The sequence below is a fragment of the Microtus oregoni genome, unplaced genomic scaffold (assembly GCF_018167655.1).
Source record: "Microtus oregoni isolate MIOR12 unplaced genomic scaffold, Mior012 000029F_ref0000214, whole genome shotgun sequence".
Lineage (NCBI taxonomy): Eukaryota > Metazoa > Chordata > Mammalia > Rodentia > Cricetidae > Microtus > Microtus oregoni.
In genome coordinates, this window is record NW_024543088.1 from 5,937,749 (window position 1) to 5,955,626 (window position 17,878).

General features: G+C 40.6%; 1 protein-coding gene and 1 pseudogene across 1 annotated transcript in view; one reads left to right on the plus strand and one right to left on the minus strand.

Moving 5' to 3' along the window:
• The window catches only part of LOC121464906 (cytochrome P450 3A11-like), a 138,465-nt gene that overhangs the window by 73,341 nt on the left and 47,246 nt on the right, over positions 1-17,878 (minus strand). The gene's annotated exons all lie outside the window — the stretch shown is intronic.
• LOC121464640 overlaps positions 1-17,878 on the plus strand; it is a 267,159-nt pseudogene that overhangs the window by 10,929 nt on the left and 238,352 nt on the right.

The window sequence follows — 17,878 nt, forward strand, 5'->3', positions numbered from 1 at the left end:
CCAGCTGTCATGGGGGCGACGTTCTTTCTGGGGGATCCTGTGAAAGCAAAATGATGGTTAAATTTCAAGTTCAATGTCTTTTAAATTGCAAATAGTCTCTGAGTATTTTGTGGAGGTCTGGCCAGAATGTTGTACAAGATGTGCACCATTTCAGCTAACCAAGTTGGGATCGTCTTGTGCAGCTGGTACCCCAAACAGGTCTTGTAGTAGCGTTATCAGTATCATGACGTCATATCAACCAGGTAGAGTTGTTGTTGTGGGACCCCATCTTCTTCCTGGAAACTTCAAATGTCACTTCAGGAAAAACTCATTGTTCATTGTGAAAAATTTGAACATTAATCATATAGACATATATAGACATACATATATATATATATATTCAATGAAAGGCATGATAGATATATTCAATGAAAAATATGATAGATATGAAGAAAAGCAAAGATGTTTTCTAAACTCATATTTCTTTCTGTCCCATATCATGGCTCTTGACATGAGACAGAACCTCCAGAAACTCTGGGTTTTTCTCTTACTAACAGGCTTGGAATTGGAGAGGGACTGAGCCAGAGTCCAACTTCAAAACCAGCTCTACATATTTATAAAGAAATGTTTAATAGGGTGGAAGGCGGCCGGAACACCGGGCCGGGTGGCGGAAGGCGGCGGGAACACCGGGCCGGGCAGCGGAAGGCGGCCGGAACACCGGGCGGCGGAAGGCGGCGGGAACACCGGGCGGCGGAAGGCGGCCGGAGGACGCCCAGCGCAGCCGTCGGGGACCAACTGGGACAGGCTGGAACCGGCTGGGACCTGAGCGGCAGCAGAGGACACAGGCTGCTGGTGGCGGGAACCATCCCAGCAGCAGAAGCAGGCTGCAGGGACCACGCGAAACACGAAACACGGAGAACAGATCGCCCCACTACAATTAAACCAAAGAGGTAGGCATTTGGTTGGGGAGGTCCCTGGCAAAGGAGGAGCTGGATCCTATTCCTGAAGACCCTTCTGAGGGGTGAGAGGGATCTTGGTCCCCCGGCAGGAACCAGGAAACAGAGCAAGGGCATTTTGTAAGAGGAGCCCCTGGCCAGCAGGGAAACCTGAATCAGTTTTAACAGACCCCTTAGATAGCATTGATAGGAGGAGATGGGCAGGCGTCAAGGAAAGAATTCACTCAATAATCTGAAAAACAACATGAAAACACCAGAACACAATGATCTTACAACAGAAGGTCTCCAACACCCTAACACAGAAGAAGTGGAAAAAATTGACTTTTTGAAAGCAGTAGAGTCCCTTAAACAACATGTGAAAAATGCCCTTATAGAAATGGATGAGAAGTATAACCAAAAATTTGAAGAAATGAGTAAATACGTACATAATACCCTGGGAAACCAAGAAAGAACAATCAAACAGGTAATGGAAACAGTTCAAGAATTGAAAACTGAAATGGAAGCAAGGAAGAAAACACAAACTGAGGACCAGCTGGATATGGACAATCTAGGTCAACGAGCACAGCCTACAGAAACAAGCATAATCAATAGAATACAAGAAATAGAAGAAAGAATCTCAGATTCTGAGGACACCATAGAGAAAATAAATGCTCTGATCAAAGAAAACGGCAAAGCCAACAAATTCTCATCACAAAACATTCAGGAATTATGGGACACAATAAAAAGACCAAATCTAAGAATAATAGGAATAGAAGAAGGAGAAGAGTCACAGCTCAAAGGCCCAGAAAATATTTTGAACAAAATTATGCAAGAAAACTTTCCCAACTTAAAGAAAGATATTTCTTTGAATATTCAAGAAGCATACAGAACACCAAACAGACTGGATCAAAGGAAAACATCCCCTCGCCATATAATAATCAAAACACAAAATATACAGGTTAAAGAAAGAATACTAAGAGCTGCAAAGGAAAAAGGCCAAGTAACGTATAAAGGTAAACCGATCAGACTTACACCTGATTTCTCGGTGGAAACAATGAAAGCCAGAAGGTCCTGGATAGAAGTACTGCAGAAGCTAAGAGACCATGGATGCAAGCCCAGACTACTATACCCAGCCAAGCTTTCATTCACTATAAATGGAGAAACCAAGACATTCCAGGATAAGAACAAATTTAAACAATACGTAGCCACGAATCCAGCCCTACAGAAAGTAATAGAAGGAAAATCGCAACCCAAGGAATCCAACATTGCCAACACTGCCTACAATAACTCAGGTATCTAGCGACCCTTTACAAGCACAACTCAAAGAAGGGAGACACACAAATTCTACTTCCAAAAACAACAAGAATATCTGGCATGAACAACCACTGGTCATTAATATCACTTAATATTAATGGTCTCAATTCACCTATAAAAAGGCACAGGCTAAGAGATTGGATACGAAAACAGGATCCAACATTCTGCTGTTTGCAAGAAACACATCTCAACCACAAAGACAGGCATCTACTCAGAGTAAAGGGTTGGGAAAAGGTCTTTCAAGCAAATGGTCCTAAGAAAAAAGCAGGTGTGGCCATATTAATTTCTAACAAAACTGACTTCAAACTAAAATCAATCAGAAGAGATCGAGATGGACACTTTATACTCATAACAGGAACAATTTGTCAGGATGATGTCTCAATCCTGAATATTTACGCCCCTAATATAAAAGCACCCACTTATGTAAAAGAAATATTACTAAAATTCAAGGCAGATATCAAACCACACACACTAGTAGTAGGAGACTTCAATGCACATCTCTCAGCAATGGACAGGTCAAGCAGACAGAAACCTAATAGAGAAGTAAGAGAACTACTGGAGGTAATGAAGCAAATGGACTTAACAGACATCTATAGAACATTCCACCCAAATAGGAAAGAATATACCTTCTTCTCTGCAGCCCATGGAACCTTCTCGAAAATTGACCACATCCTCGGAAACAAAGGAAACCTCCACAGATACAAAAAAATATCAGTGTCCACCTGCATCTTATCAGATCACCACGGATTAAAGTTAGAATTCAACAACAATCCTACCTCCAGAAAGCCGACAAACTCATGGAAACTGAACAGTCAACTACTGAACCACACCTGGGTTAAGGAAGAAATCAAGAAAGAAATAAAAGTCTTCCTTGAATTCAATGAAAATAGAGAAACAACATACTCAAACCTATGGGACACTATGAAAGCAGTGCTAAGAGGAAAGTTCATAGCACTAAGTGCCCACTTAAAGAAAACAGAGAAAGTATACATCAGAGACTTAACAGCACACCTAAAAGCTTTAGAAAAAAAAAGAAGCAGACACGCCCAGGAGGAGCAGAAGACTGGAAATAATCAAACTGAGGGCTGAAATCAACAAAATAGAAACACAGAAAACAGTCCAAAGAATCAATGAAACAAAAAGTTGGTTCTTGGAGAAAATCAACAAGATCGACAAACCCCTATCCAAACTAATTAAACGACAGAGAGAGAACACGCAAATAAATAAGATCAGAAATGAAAAGGGGGACATAACCACAGATACAGAGGAAATTCAGAGACTCATTAGATCTTACTACAAAAGCCTGTATGCCGCAAAACTAGAAAATGCAAAAGAAATGGATATGTTTTTAGATAAGTGCCACATACCAAAGCTAAACCAAAACCAGGTGAACAATGTAAATAGACCTGTTAGTCGCGAAGAACTAGAAACCGTTATCAAAAATCTACCTTCCAAAAAAAGCCCAGGACCAGATGGTTTCAATGCAGAATTCTACCAGAACTTCCAAGAAGAGCTAATACCTATACTCCTTAATGTATTTCACAATATAGAAACAGAAGAGTCATTGCCAAATTCCTTTTATGAAGCTACAGTTACCCTGATACCAAAACCACACAAAGACCCAACCAAGAAAGAAAATTACAGGCCTATCTCACTCATGAATATCGACGCAAAAATTCTCAATAAAATACTGGCAAACCGAATCCAAGAACACATTAGAAAAATTATCCATTATGATCAAGTAGGCTTCATCCCAGAGATGCAGGGCTGGTTCAACATACACAAATCTATCAATGTAATCCAGCATATAAATCAACTGAAAGAAAAAAACCATATGATCATTTCATTAGATGCTGAAAAAGCATTTGACAAAATTCAACACCCCTTTATGATAAAAGTCTTGGAGAGATTAGGGATACAAGGGTCATACCTAAATATAATAAAAGCTATTTACAGCAAGCCGTCAGCTAACATTAAATTAAATGGAGAAAAACTCAAAGCCATCCCACTAAAATCAGGAACATGACAAGGATGTCCACTCTCTCCATACCTCTTCAGTATAGTGCTTGAAGTTCTAGCAATAGCAATAAGACAACATAAAGGGATCAAGGGGATTCGTATCGGAAAAGAAGAAGTTAAGCTCTCGTTATTTGCAGATGATATGATAGTATACATAAGCGACCCCAAAAACTCTACCAAAGAACTCCTACAGCTGATAAACACCTTTAGTAATGTGGCAGGATACAAGATCAACTCCAAAAAATCAGTGGCCTTCCTATACACTAAGGATAAGGAAACAGAGAGGGAAATTAGAGAAGCATCACCTTTCACGATAGCCACAAATAGCATAAAATATCTTGGGTAACTCTGACCAAGGATGTGAAAGATCTATTTGACAAGAACTTTAAGTCTTTGAAGAAAGAAATTGAAGAGGACTCCAGAAAATGGAAAGATCTCCCTTGCTCCTGGATTGGGAGGATCAACATAGTAAAAATGGCAATTCTACCAAAAGCAATCTATAGATTCAATGCAATCCCCATCAAAATCCCATCAAAATTCTTCACAGATCTGGAGAAGACAATAATCAACTTTATATGGAAAAACAAAAAACCCAGGATAGCCAAAACAATCTTATACAACAAAGGAGCGTCTGGAGGCATTACCATCCCTGACTTCAAACTCTACTACAGAGCTACAGTATTGAAAACAGCTTGGTATTGGCATAAAAACAGAGAAGTCGACCAATGGAATCGAATAGAAGACCCTGACATTAACCCACAAACCTATGAACACCTGATTCTCGATAAAGGAGCTAAAAGTATACAATGGAAAAAAGAGAGCATCTTCAACAAATTGTGCTGGCAAAACTGGATGTCAACCTGTAGAAGAATGAAAATAGATCCATATCTATCACCATGCACAAAACTCAAGTCCAAATGGATTAAAGACCTCAATATCAGTGTGAACACACTGAACCTGATAGAAGAGAAAGTGGGAAGTACTCTACAACACATGGGCACAGGAGACCACTTCTTACATAGAACCCCAGCAGCACAGACATTAAGGACCTCATTGAATAAATGGGACCTCCTGAGACTGAGAAGCTTCTGTAAAGCAAAGGACACTGTCACTAAGACACAAAGGCAACCCACTAACTGGGAGAAGATCTTCACCAACCCCGCAACTGACAAAGGTCTGATCTCCAAAATATATAAAGAACTCAAGAAACTAGACCGTAAAAAGCTAACCAACCCAATTATAAAATGGGGCATTGAGCTGAACAGAGAATTCTCAACAGAAGAACTTCAAATGGCCAAAAGACACTTAAGGTCATGCTCAACTTCCTTATCGATCAGGGAAATGCAAATCAAGACAACTTTAAGATACCATCTTACACCTGTCAGAATGGCGAAAATCAAAAACACCAATGATAGCCTTTGTTGGAGAGGTTGTGGAGAAAGGGGTACACTCATCCATTGCTGGTGGGAATGCAAACTTGTGCAACCACTATGGAAAGCAGTATGGCGGTTTCTCAGGAAATTCGGGATCAACTTACCCCTGGACCCAGCAATACCACTCTTGGGAATATACCCAAGAGAGGCCTTATCATACAACAAAAGTATATGCTCAACTATGTTCATAGCAGCATTGTTTGTGATAGCCAGAACCTGGAAACAACCTAGATGCCCTTCAATGGAAGAATGGATGAAGAAAGTATGGAATATATACATATTAGAGTATTACTCAGCAGTAAGAAACAAGGACTTCTTGAATTTTGCATGCAAATGGATGGAAATAGAAAACACTATCCTGAGTGAGGTAAGCCAGACACAAAAAGAGGAACATGGGATGTACTCACTCATATTTGGTTTCTAGCCATAAACCAAGGACATTGAGCCTATAATTAGTGATCCTAGAGAAGCTAAATAAGGAGAACCCAAAGAAAAACATAGAGGCATCCTCCTGAATATTAACCTTCAGCAAGCGATGAAAGGAGACAGAGACAGAGAACCACATTGGAGCACAGGACTGAATTCTCAAGGTCCAAATCAGGAGCAGAAGGAGAGAGAGCACGAGCAAGGAACTCAGGACCGTGAGCGGTGCACCCACACACTGAGACAATGGGGATGTTCTACTGGGAACTCACCAAGACCAGCTGGCCTGGGTCTGGAAAAGCCTGGGATAAAACCGGACTCTCTGAACATAGCGGACAATGAGGACTACTGAGAACTCAAGAACAATGGCAATGGGTTTCTGATCCTACTGCACGTACTGGCTTTGTGGGAGCCTAGGCAGTTTGGATGCTCAACTTACTAGACCTGGATGGAGGTGGGGGGTTCCTTGGACTTCCCACAGGATAGGGAACCCTGATTGCTTTTCGGGCTGGGGGGGTACTTAATTGGGGGAGGGGGAGGGAAATGGGAGGCGGTGGCTGGGAAGAGACAGAAATCTTTAATAAATAAATAAATTAAAAAAAAGAAATGTTTAATAAGACACACACACACACACACACACACACACACACACACACATATATATATATATATATATAAATTAATACTTACAAAATGTGTCCATCCATCAGTAATTAAATATTCAGGGTCCTTTAATTCATTTGAAGATGAGTATTTTCCTGTAGAGATAAGAAAAGAACCCTGCCCCCAACCTATCTGTATATCTTACCATCAGTATGCTCGCCATCCTTGTGAATGAATTGTTATTTATCTTTTCCAAGTGGCTTCTCTTCTTCAAACCGAACCTTTATTAATTTTGATGGTATCCACAATTTTTCCTCACCTGTGGAGATAAGAGCAAAACCCCTTCCCCAACGCAGCACATCTCCTGGCTTCCATTGTGAGGTCAGCACATCCTTGAAATAAACTGGTTGATTTAGTTCAGTAGACTTTTCCATTATTCAATGTCTTTCTGCAGCCGTTGTTCCCTTCTCATTAGTGTTGAGAAAATTCAAGGTTAACTAGGCATTATGTAACCTATTTCTGGGGGTGTTTTCCACCCCTTTCTGTTTGTTCAACATATCCTTTATAGTTCGATTTGATCTTTCTATGACTGCTTGACCTGTAGGATTGTATGGTATACCTGTAACATGCTTGATATTGTAATAATCAAAAAAACCGTTTCATTTTCCTAGAGACATAATCAGGACCATTATCTGTCTTTATTTGTGTAGGTATACCCATGATAGCCATGACTTCTAATAAATGAGTGGTTACTGAATCAGCTTTTTCTGATCTTAAAGCAGTTGCCCACTGAAAGCCTGAATAAGTGTCAATGGTGTGATGAACATATTTTTATTTGCCAAATTCTGCAAAGTGGAACACATCCATCTGCCAGATTTCATTCCTTTGGGTGCCCTTTGGATTAGCCCCTGAAGGCAGTGGCGTTTGGTTATAGGAAGAGCAAGTAGGGCATTTCTTTACAATCTCCTTAGCTTGTTGCCATGTAATAGAAAACTCTTTCTTCAAACCTTTGCTATTAACATGATGTTTTTATGAAATTCAGAGGCTTGTAGCACACTACCAATCAATAACTGATCAATTTCTTCATTACCTTGTGCTAGAGGACCTGGTAGACCCGTATGGGATCGGATGTGTGTTATGTACATAGGGCAAAACCTGTTCCTGATCAAATCTTGAACCTGGATAAACAATGAGTTTAGTTCTGTATCATCAGGTATAAATTCAGCAGTTTCAATATGTAAAATAACTCTTTCTGCGTATTATGAATCAGTAACTATATATATATATATTTATTTATTTATTAAAGATTTCTGTCTCTTCCCCACCACCACCTCCCATTTCCCTCCCCCTCCCCCAATTTCATCCTCCCCCCCTCAGCCCGAAGAACAATCAGGGTTCCCTGCCCTGTGGGAAGTCCAAGGACCACCCCTCCATCCAGGTCTAGTAAGTTGAGCATCCAAACTGCCTAGGCTCCCACAAAGCCAGTACGTGCAGTAGGATCAGAAACCCATTGCCATTGTTCTTGAGTTCTCAGTAGTCCTCATTGTCCGCTATGTTCAGAGAGTCTGGTTTTATCCCAGGCTTTTTCAGACCCAGGCCAGCTGGCCTTGATGAGTTTCCAATAGAACATCCCCATTGTCTCAGTGTGTGGGTGCACCCCTCGCAGTCCTGAGTTCCTTGCTCATGCTCTCTCTCCTGCTGCTCCTGATTTGGACCTTGAGATTTCTGTCCGGTGCTCCAATGTGGGTCTCTTTCACTGTCTCCTTTCATCACCTGATGAAGGTTAATATTCAGGAGGATGCCTATATGTTTTTCTTTGGGTTCTCCTTATTTAGCTTCTCTAGGATCACTAATTATAGGCTCAATGTCCTTTGTTTATGACTAGAAAGCAAATATGAGTGAGTACATCCCATGCTCCTCTTTTGTGTCTGGCTTACCTCACTCAGGATAGTGTTTTCTATTTCCATCCATTTGCATGCAAAATTCAAGAAGCCCTTGTTTTTTACTGCTGAGTAGTACTCTAATATGTATATATTCCATACTTTCTTCATCCATTCTTCCATTGAAGGGCATCTAGGTTGTTTACAGGTTCTGGCTATTATAAACAATGCTGCCATGAACATAGTTGAGCATATACTTTTGTTGTATGATAAGGCCTCTCTTGGGTATATTCCTAAGAGTGGTATTGCTGGGTCCAGGGGTAAGTTGATCCCGAATTTCCTGAGAAACCGCCATACTGCTTTCCAAAGTGGTTGCACAAGTTTGCATTCCCACCAGCAGTGGATGAGTGTACCCACTTTTCCACAACCTATCCAGGAAAGGCTCTCATTGGTGTTTTTTATTTTAGCCATTCTGACTGGTGTAAGATGGTATCTTAAGGTTGTCTTGATTTGCATTTCCCTGATCGCTAAGGAAGTTGAGCATGACCTTAAGTGTCTTTTGGCCATTTGAAGTTCTTCTGTCGAGAATTCTCTGTTCAGCTCAATGCCCCATTTTATAATTGGGTTGGTTAGCCTTTTACAGTCTAGTTTCTTGAGATCTTTATATATTTTGGAGATCAGACCTTTGTCAGTTGCGGGGTTGGTGAAGATCTTCTCCCAGTCAGTTGGTTGCCGTTGTGTCTTAGTGACAGTGTCCTTTGCTTTACAGAAGCTTCTCAGTCTCAGGAGGTCCCATTTATTCAATGAGGTCCTTAATGTCTGTGCTGCTTGGGTTGTACGTAAGAAGTGATCTCCTGTGCCCATGTGTTGTAGAGTACTTCCCACTTTCTCTTCTATCAGGTTCAGTGTGTTCACACTGATATTGAGGTCTTTAATCCATTTGGACTTGAGTTTTGTGCATGGTGATAGATATGGATCTATTTTCATTCTTCTACAGGTTGACATCCAGTTTTGCCAGCACAATTTGTTGAAGATGCTCTCTTTTTTTCCATTGTATACTTTTAGCTCCTTTATCGAGAATCAGGTGTTCATAGGTTTGTGGGTTAATGTCAGGGTCTTCTATTCGATTCCATTGGTCGACTTCTCTGTTTTTATGCCAATACCAAGCTGTTTTCAATACTGTAGCTCTGTAGTAGAGTTTGAAGTCAGGGATGGTAATGCCTCCAGAAGCTCCTTTGTTGTATAAGATTGTTTTGGCTATCCTGGGTTTTTTGTTTTTCCATATAAAGTTGATTATTGTCTTCTCCAGATCTGTGAAGAATTTTGATGGGATTTTGATGGGGATTGCATTGAATCTATAGATTGCTTTTGGTAGAATTGCCATTTTTACTATGTTGATCCTCCCAATCCAGGAGCAAGGAAGATCTTTCCATTTTCTGGAGTCCTCTTCAATTTCTTTCTTCAAAGACTTAAAGTTCTTGTCAAATAGATCTTTCACATCCTTGGTCAGAGTTACCCAAGATATTTTATGCTATTTGTGGCTATTGTGAAAGGTGATGCTTCTCTAATTTCCCTCTCTGTTTCCTTATCCTTAGTGTATAGGAAGGCCACTGATTTTTTGGAGTTGATCTTGTATCCTGCCACATTACTAAAGGTGTTTATCAGTTGTAAAAGTTCTTTGGTAGAGTTTTTGGGGTCACTTACGTATACTATCATATCATCTGCAAATAACGAGAGCTTAACTTCTTCTTTTCCGATACGAATCCCCTTGATCCCTTTATGTTGTCTTATTGCTATTGCTAGAACTTCAAGCACTATACTGAAGAGGTATGGAGAGAGTGGACATCCTTGTCATGTTCCTGATTTTAGTGGGATGGCTTTGAGTTTTTCTCCATTTAATTTAATGTTAGCTGACGGCTTGCTGTAAATAGCTTTTATTATATTTAGGTATGACCCTTGTATCCCTAATCTCTCCAAGACTTTTATCATAAAGGGGTGTTGAATTTTGTCAAATGCTTTTTCAGCATCTAATGAAATGATCATATGGTTTTTTTCTTTCAGTTGATTTATATGCTGGATTACATTGATAGATTTGTGTATGTTGAACCAGCCCTGCATCTCTGGGATGAAGCCTACTTGATCATAATGGATAATTTTTCTAATGTGTTCTTGGATTCGGTTTGCCAGTATTTTATTGAGAATTTTTGCGTCGATATTCATGAGTGAGATAGGCCTGTAATTTTCTTTCTTGGTTGGGTCTTTGTGTGGTTTTGGTATCAGGGTAACTGTAGCTTCATAAAAGGAATTTGGCAATGACTCTTCTGTTTCTATATTGTGAAATACATTAAGGAGTATAGGTATTAGCTCTTCTTGGAAGTTCTGGTAGAATTCTGCATTGAAACCATCTGGTCCTGGGCTTTTTTTGGAAGGTAGATTTTTGATAACGGTTTCTAGTTCTTCGCGACTAACAGGTCTATTTACATTGTTCACCTGGTTTTGGTTTAGCTTTGGTATGTGGCACTTATCTAAAAACATATCCATTTCTTTTGCATTTTCTAGTTTTGCGGCATACAGGCTTTTGTAGTAAGATCTAATGATTCTCTGAATTTCCTCTGTGTCTGTGGTTATGTCCCCCTTTTCATTTCTGATCTTATTTATTTGCGTGTTCTCTCTCTGTCGTTTAATTAGTTTGGATAGGGGTTTGTCGATCTTGTTGATTTTCTCCAAGAAACCAACTTTTTGTTTAATTGATTCTTTGGACTGTTTTCTGTGTTTCTATTTTGTTGATTTCAGCCCTCAGTTTGATTATTTCCAGTCTTCTACTCCTCCTGGGCGTGTCTGCTTCTTTTTTTTCTAGAGCTTTCAGGTGTGCTGTTAAGTCTCCGATGTATACTTTCTCTGTTTTCTTTAAGTGGACACTTAGTGCTATGAACTTTCCTCTTAGCACTGCTTTCATAGTGTCCCATAGGTTTGAGTATGTTGTCCCTTTATTTTCATTAAATTCAAGGAAGACTTTAATTTCTTTCTTGATTTCTTCCTTGACCCAGGTGTGGTTCAGTAGTTGACTGTTCAGTTTCCATGAGTTTGTTGGCTTTCTGGAGGTAGGATTGTTGTTGAATTCTAACTTTAATCCGTGGTGTTCTGATAAGACACAGGTGGACACTGATATTTTTTTGTATCTGTGGAGGTTTTCTTTGTTTCCGAGTATGTGGCCAATTTTCGAGAAGGTTCCATGAGCTGCAGAGAAGAAGATATATTCTTTCCTATTTGGATGGAATGTCCTATAAATGTCTGTTAAGTCCATTTGCTTCATTACCTCCAGTAGTTCTCTTAGTTCTCTATTAGGTTTCTGTCTGCTTGACCTGTCCATTGCTGAGAGGTGTATTGAAGTCTCCTACTACTCGTGTGTGTGGTTTGATGAATTTTAGTAATATTTCTTTTACATAAGTGGGTGCTTTTATATTAGGCGCGTAAATATCAGGATTGAGACGTCATCCTGATGAATTGTTCCTGTTATGAGTATAAAGTGTCCATCTCGATCTCTTCTGATTGATTTTAGTTTGAAGTCAGTTTTGTTTGAAATTAATATGGCCACACCTGCTTTTTTCTTAGGACCATTTGCTTGAAAGACCTTTTCTCAACCCTTTACTCTGAGTAGATGCCTGTCTTTGTGGTTGATATGTGTTTCTTGCAAACAGCAGAATGTTGGATCCTGTTTTCGTATCCAATCTCTTAGCCTATGCCTTTTTATAGGTGAATTGAGACCGTTAATATTAAGTGATATTAATGACCAGTGGTTGTTTACTCCGGATATTCTTATTGTTTTTGGAAGTAGAATTTGTGTGTCTCTCTTCTTTGAGTTGTGCTAGTGAAGCCTTGCTAGATGCCTCAGTTATTGTAGGCAGTGTTGGCAATGTTGGATTCCTTGGGTTGCGATTTTCCTTCTATTACTTTCTGTAGGCCTGGATTTGTGGCTACGTATTGTTTAAATTTGTTCTTATCCTGGAATGTCTTGTTTTCTCCATTTATAGTGAACGAAAGCTTGGCTGGGTATAGAAGTCTGGGCTTGCATCCATGGTGTCTTAGCTTCTGCAGTACTTCTATCCAGGACCTTCTGGCTTTCATTTTTTCCATAGAGAAATCAGGTGTAAGTCTGTTCGGTTTACCTTTATAAGCTACTTGGCCTTTTTCCTTTGCAGCTCTTAGTATTCTTTCTTTAACCTGTATATTTTGTGTTTTGATTATTATATGGCGAGGGGATGTTTTTCTTTGATCCAGTCTGTTTGGTGTTCTGTATGCTTCTTGAATATTCAAAGGAATATCTTTCTTTGTGTTGGGAATGTTTTCTTGCATAATTTTGTTCAAAATATTTTCTGGGCCTTTGAGCTGTGACTCTTCTCCTTCTTCTATACCTATTATTCTTAGATTTGGTCTTTTTATTGTGTCCCATAATTCCTGAATGTTTTGTGATGAGAATTTGTTCGCTTTGCAGTTTTCTTTGATCAGTGCATTTTTTTTCTCTATGGTGGCCTCAGAATCTGAGATTCTTTCTTCTATTTCTTGTATTCTATTGATTATGCTTGTTTCTGTAGGCTCTGCTTGTTGACCTAGATTTTCCATATCCAGCTGGTCCTCAGTTTGTGCTTTCTTCCTTGCTTCCATTTCAGTTTTCAATTCCTGAACTGTTTCCATTACCTGTTTGATCGTTCTTTCTTGGTTTCCCAGTGTATTATGTATGTATTTACTCATTTCTTCAAATTTTTGGTTATACTTCTCATCCATTTCTATAAGGGCATTTTCCCCATGTTGTTTAAGGGACTCTATTGCTTTCATAAAGTCAATTTTTTCCACTTCTTCTGTGTTAGGTTGTTGAAGACCTTCTTTTGTAAAATCATTGGGTTCTGGTGTTTTCATGCTGTTTTTCGGATTATTGGGTGAATTCTTGCCTTGGTGCCTGCCCATCTCTTCCTATCGATGCTATCTAAGGGGTCTGTTAAAACTGGTTCCAGTTTCCCTGTTGGCAAGGGGCTCCTCTTACAAAATGCCCTCACTCTGTTTCCTGGTTCCTGCCGGGGGCCAAGATCCCTCTCACCCCTCAGAAGGGTCTTCAGGAATAGGATCCAGCTCCTCCTTTGCCAGGGACCTCCCCAACCAAAGCCCTACTTCTTTGATTTAATTGTAGTGGGGCGATCTGCTCTCAGTGTTGCGCGCAGTCCCTGCAGCCTGCTTCTGCTGCCATGACGATTCCCGCCACCTCTGCCATCCGGGTTCCGGCCGCCTCCCCCATCTGGGATCAGTAACTATATTAATAGGTTCTTTAAAATCCCTTAGCACCATAAGAATGACATATAATTCCGCCTTCTGGTCAGAATCATAAGGCCTTTGTTCCACCTTACCCAAGTCTTCTGATATGTAACCTGCCTTCCCTGATTTATTGGCATCAGTATAGAATGTACAGGCTCCAGTTATTGGAGCATCATGGACAATTCGAGGAAGAATCCAAGAAGTTCTCTTTATGAAGTTAAGCCTTTTACTTTTTGGATAGTTGTAGACCAGGCTAGCCTCGAACTCACAGAGATCTGCCTGCCTCTGCCTCCCAAGTGTTGGGATTAAAGGCGTGCGCCACCACCTCCCGCCTCCTGAGTGCTGTGATTAACATAGCGCCACCACTGCCTGGCTCCCGAGTGCTGAGTGCTGTGATTAGACGCATGTGCCACTTCACCTGGCGAAGTCACTTTGTATCAGACCAAAGCTGCCACTGTAGCGGCTATTGATGCAAAACCGCAGGAACTTGAGCTTCTGCTAATTCAGGCAGCGGGGTTCTGCTGCAAACTTAGCCATGGCAGGCAGGGAGGGGTTAATTGTCCGAGTCACGAACTAAAAAACAGTACCTGGGAGCGTGCTAGATTAGCTAGCGGGCTACGTGCTTGAGTCCAATCACATTTCCTCAGCTCCGGTAGCTAATCATGCTTGCAAAGGCTGGGAAATATTGAGCTTGTGCCCCCCGTGCTAGGGCGGAGGCAAAATAGTCTGATGTTGGATGCCAAAATGTAATGGCGTAAATGAATGCAGACAGATTGTAAAAATATATACAGCTTTAATGGGGAAATAGACTTACAGAACCACCGTTCCCGCTGAGACCAGGAAAGCAGAAGAAACAGCTGGGAGCACGCTCGCCAGATTTATAGGTAAACATTAGCCCGAGGTGAACACGGCCCCTAAGGGGCTGGACTTATCCCCACATGCCTCTTTTACTGTGATGTTTCTTGGACCCCAGATGTAGAAGTTGCAATAAATGTAATATAAGTATAAAATATAAAACCAACTTGGGATGGGCACCTATGGTGACTTACTCTGCATTTTAACATGTTGTGCATCTCTGTAGTAGTGCCCATCTGCTGCAAAAGAAGCTTTTTTGATGAGGGGAGAAAGCTACATTTAGCAGTGGGTATAAGCACTGTTAACCCATGAGCCTTCTCTCCAGTCCAAGTTTATGCTATTTAATGTAATTTGTAGTGCCAGCTTTAGAATATCAACTGCACTGTGAAGGGAAAGGATTGGGAGGACAAACAGCTTCCATTTCCCTGGGTGGCCTGCTGAACTTCCTGCCATGTTTCAGTTGTAAGGTAATGAGGGCTTTGAAGACCATGGCTTTTCTGCTCAAAAGAAGCCAATGTTGTGAACACAGAAGATTAAGGTAGAAATATGAGCAGGGGGTAGAACAACCATAGGTCAGGTAAATGGTATGTTGACTCATGGATGATATGAGCAAAACAAAGAAAGGGAGGCAGGAAAGTGTTCAGGGCATGAGACATCTGGAAAGGAACAAAGTTTTGCATCTGGCAGCTTTCTCCATGTTTCTGCTATTCTGGATTAGGATCCTGCCATGTGGATGCTTTAGTGCAAAGGGAACACCTGACACAGAAACTCAGGGTGGAATATTTCTGTCTATAGGAAAATAGATCCTTCTTGTATCTGAAATAATCTAGTTTATGGGCCAGAGAGATGGCCCAGTGGGTGCTCGCTGCTGAGTCTGATGACCTGAGCTTAATCCCTGATAAACCACATAGAGGAAAGATAGAACCAATGCCTACAAGTTGTCCTCTGACCTCCACAGACACAGCATGGTATGCATGCGTATTCACGGAGAGAAGTAAAGAAGTTAATAAAATTTTAAAAACATTTTTAATATTTAAAAATTTTATTTGATATGTATTAATGTTTGTATAGCCTTGACTGTTCTAGAATTCACTCTGTTAACAAGACTGGTCTTTAACTCAGAGCCCCACCTGCCTTTGTCTCCCAAGTGCTGGGATTAAAGGCTTGTTCCACCACCACCCTGATTGAGGAAGGTCATTGGCTAATAAAGAAACTGCCTTAGCCCATTTGATAGGCCAGCCTTTAGGTGGGTGGAGTAAACAGAACAGAATGCTTGGAGGAAGAGGAAGTGAGCTCAGACTCAATAGCTCTCATCTCTGGGGCAGATGCAATGAATTCCGACCCAGGATGGACGTAGGCTAGAATCTTCCTGGTAAGTGCACCTCATGGTGCTACACTCATTAGTAGAAATGGGCCAGGCAGTGTTTAAAAGAATACATTTTGTGTGTCGTTATTTTGGGGCATAAGCAAGCTGGCGGCCAGGAGCCGGGTGGCAGGAATGCAGCCTGCAGCACCCACAGCAAAATGTCGCCCAATGTTTGTTTTGGCAGACGTGGGTAAAGCATGTTTTCTTGGAAGCAGCAATTTCTCGGGTCTGCTCTGTTTGCTAGAGGCAGGCAAGCGCTCTCATCTAAGAGAGGCTTCCTGACTCAGCTTTAGCTGCAAAACCCTGCACCTCTTTTAAAAGGTCCGGCCACGAAACACTTAAATGGTGTTGATAAAAGCTGACTAAATGCTTGTTTGTTTTCAGCCATAGCAGGAAAAAAGTTGTGATGTTTTAAAATGCTGGCTTTCTGGGCTGTCCTCTGACTCTTTTACGCAGGCGGTTCGTGTGGTTTGCAAGCACATGCTGCTGAAGCTTTCTTGCTGGCAGGGACCTTGAAACACCATAGAGTTGTGGCGATAAAAATGGCTACAGCAGGTACCTCTCCCATGAGGCTGGAAAGCTAAGTAATGGGCTGGATCTTGCCATCAAAGCCACAGCTTTAATCCTACACATATTGCTCAGTAATTTAAAGGCTCGTGTGGTTAGAAAAAGAGAGAGATATACAGTAAAGAGAGATTCAAAGAAAAAACCTTTAAATGTTTTACAATATGTTACAAATATATGCAGGCTGAAAGTTAAAGTTCTTAAAGTAAAAAACAAAAAAAAGGGAAGAAAAAGAGTAGATGGGTGTGGTAGTACACATCTTTGATCCCAACACTTGGGAGGCAGAGGTAGATTGACCTCTGTGACTTCAAAGTGTGGTAGCACACTCCTTTAATCCCAATGCCTGGGAGGCAGAGACAGACAGATCTCTGTGAGTTCAAGGTGTGGTAGCATACACCTTTAATCCCAGCATTGAGGAGGCAGAGACAGAAGGATCTCTGAGAGTTCAAGGACAGCCTGGTCTACAGAGTTATTCCAGGACAAAGATATACAGAGAATCTGTCTCAAAAAGCAAAAAAAAAATCAATAAAAGTAAAAATAAACAAAATAGAGGTTAAAACACAGCACACAAAGTTGGAAAATACACAGAGAATTTTGATACTGTATACTATTATGTTTTCTTTGAATTGTTTGAATGCTGAGGAAGGAGCAACAGCTGCTAAAAGATATTTGTTTATAAATACTGCTGAAGTAATCCAACATAGATATTTTGAAAATACCTTGACTTCAGAATTTGGATCTAAGGATATGATACTTTGGAAAAGAGTTTCTTCTTTTGTTTCCACAGAGGATGAGACCCTGTGGATTGCTTCTATTCCCAATATGGTATGATGGACCACACCCTCCTGAAGGGTTGCTGTGAACACCTTCAAAAATTACTTCACTCAACTGCTGACTGAGATGAATCTAGCACACAGGTTATACCATAAAAGACCTGATTAACAGCACCCCCATTCGCAGGAAGCAGTTTGAAGAGAAATAACTGCACCCATGTTCCCATATATTGTTTATAAATGTTCTTTTATATTTAAAGGGGGAGATGATATAGATATGAATAATTTGCATTGGTGTGGATTTAGATTTGACTTTATTGATTTAAATTTAAGGTCAATCTTGTTATATGTATATGTATTTCTGACCTTGACTAAGGTATTGTGATTGTGTCGTTCATGTAAAAATGTAATGTATATAGGTTGTTGATGA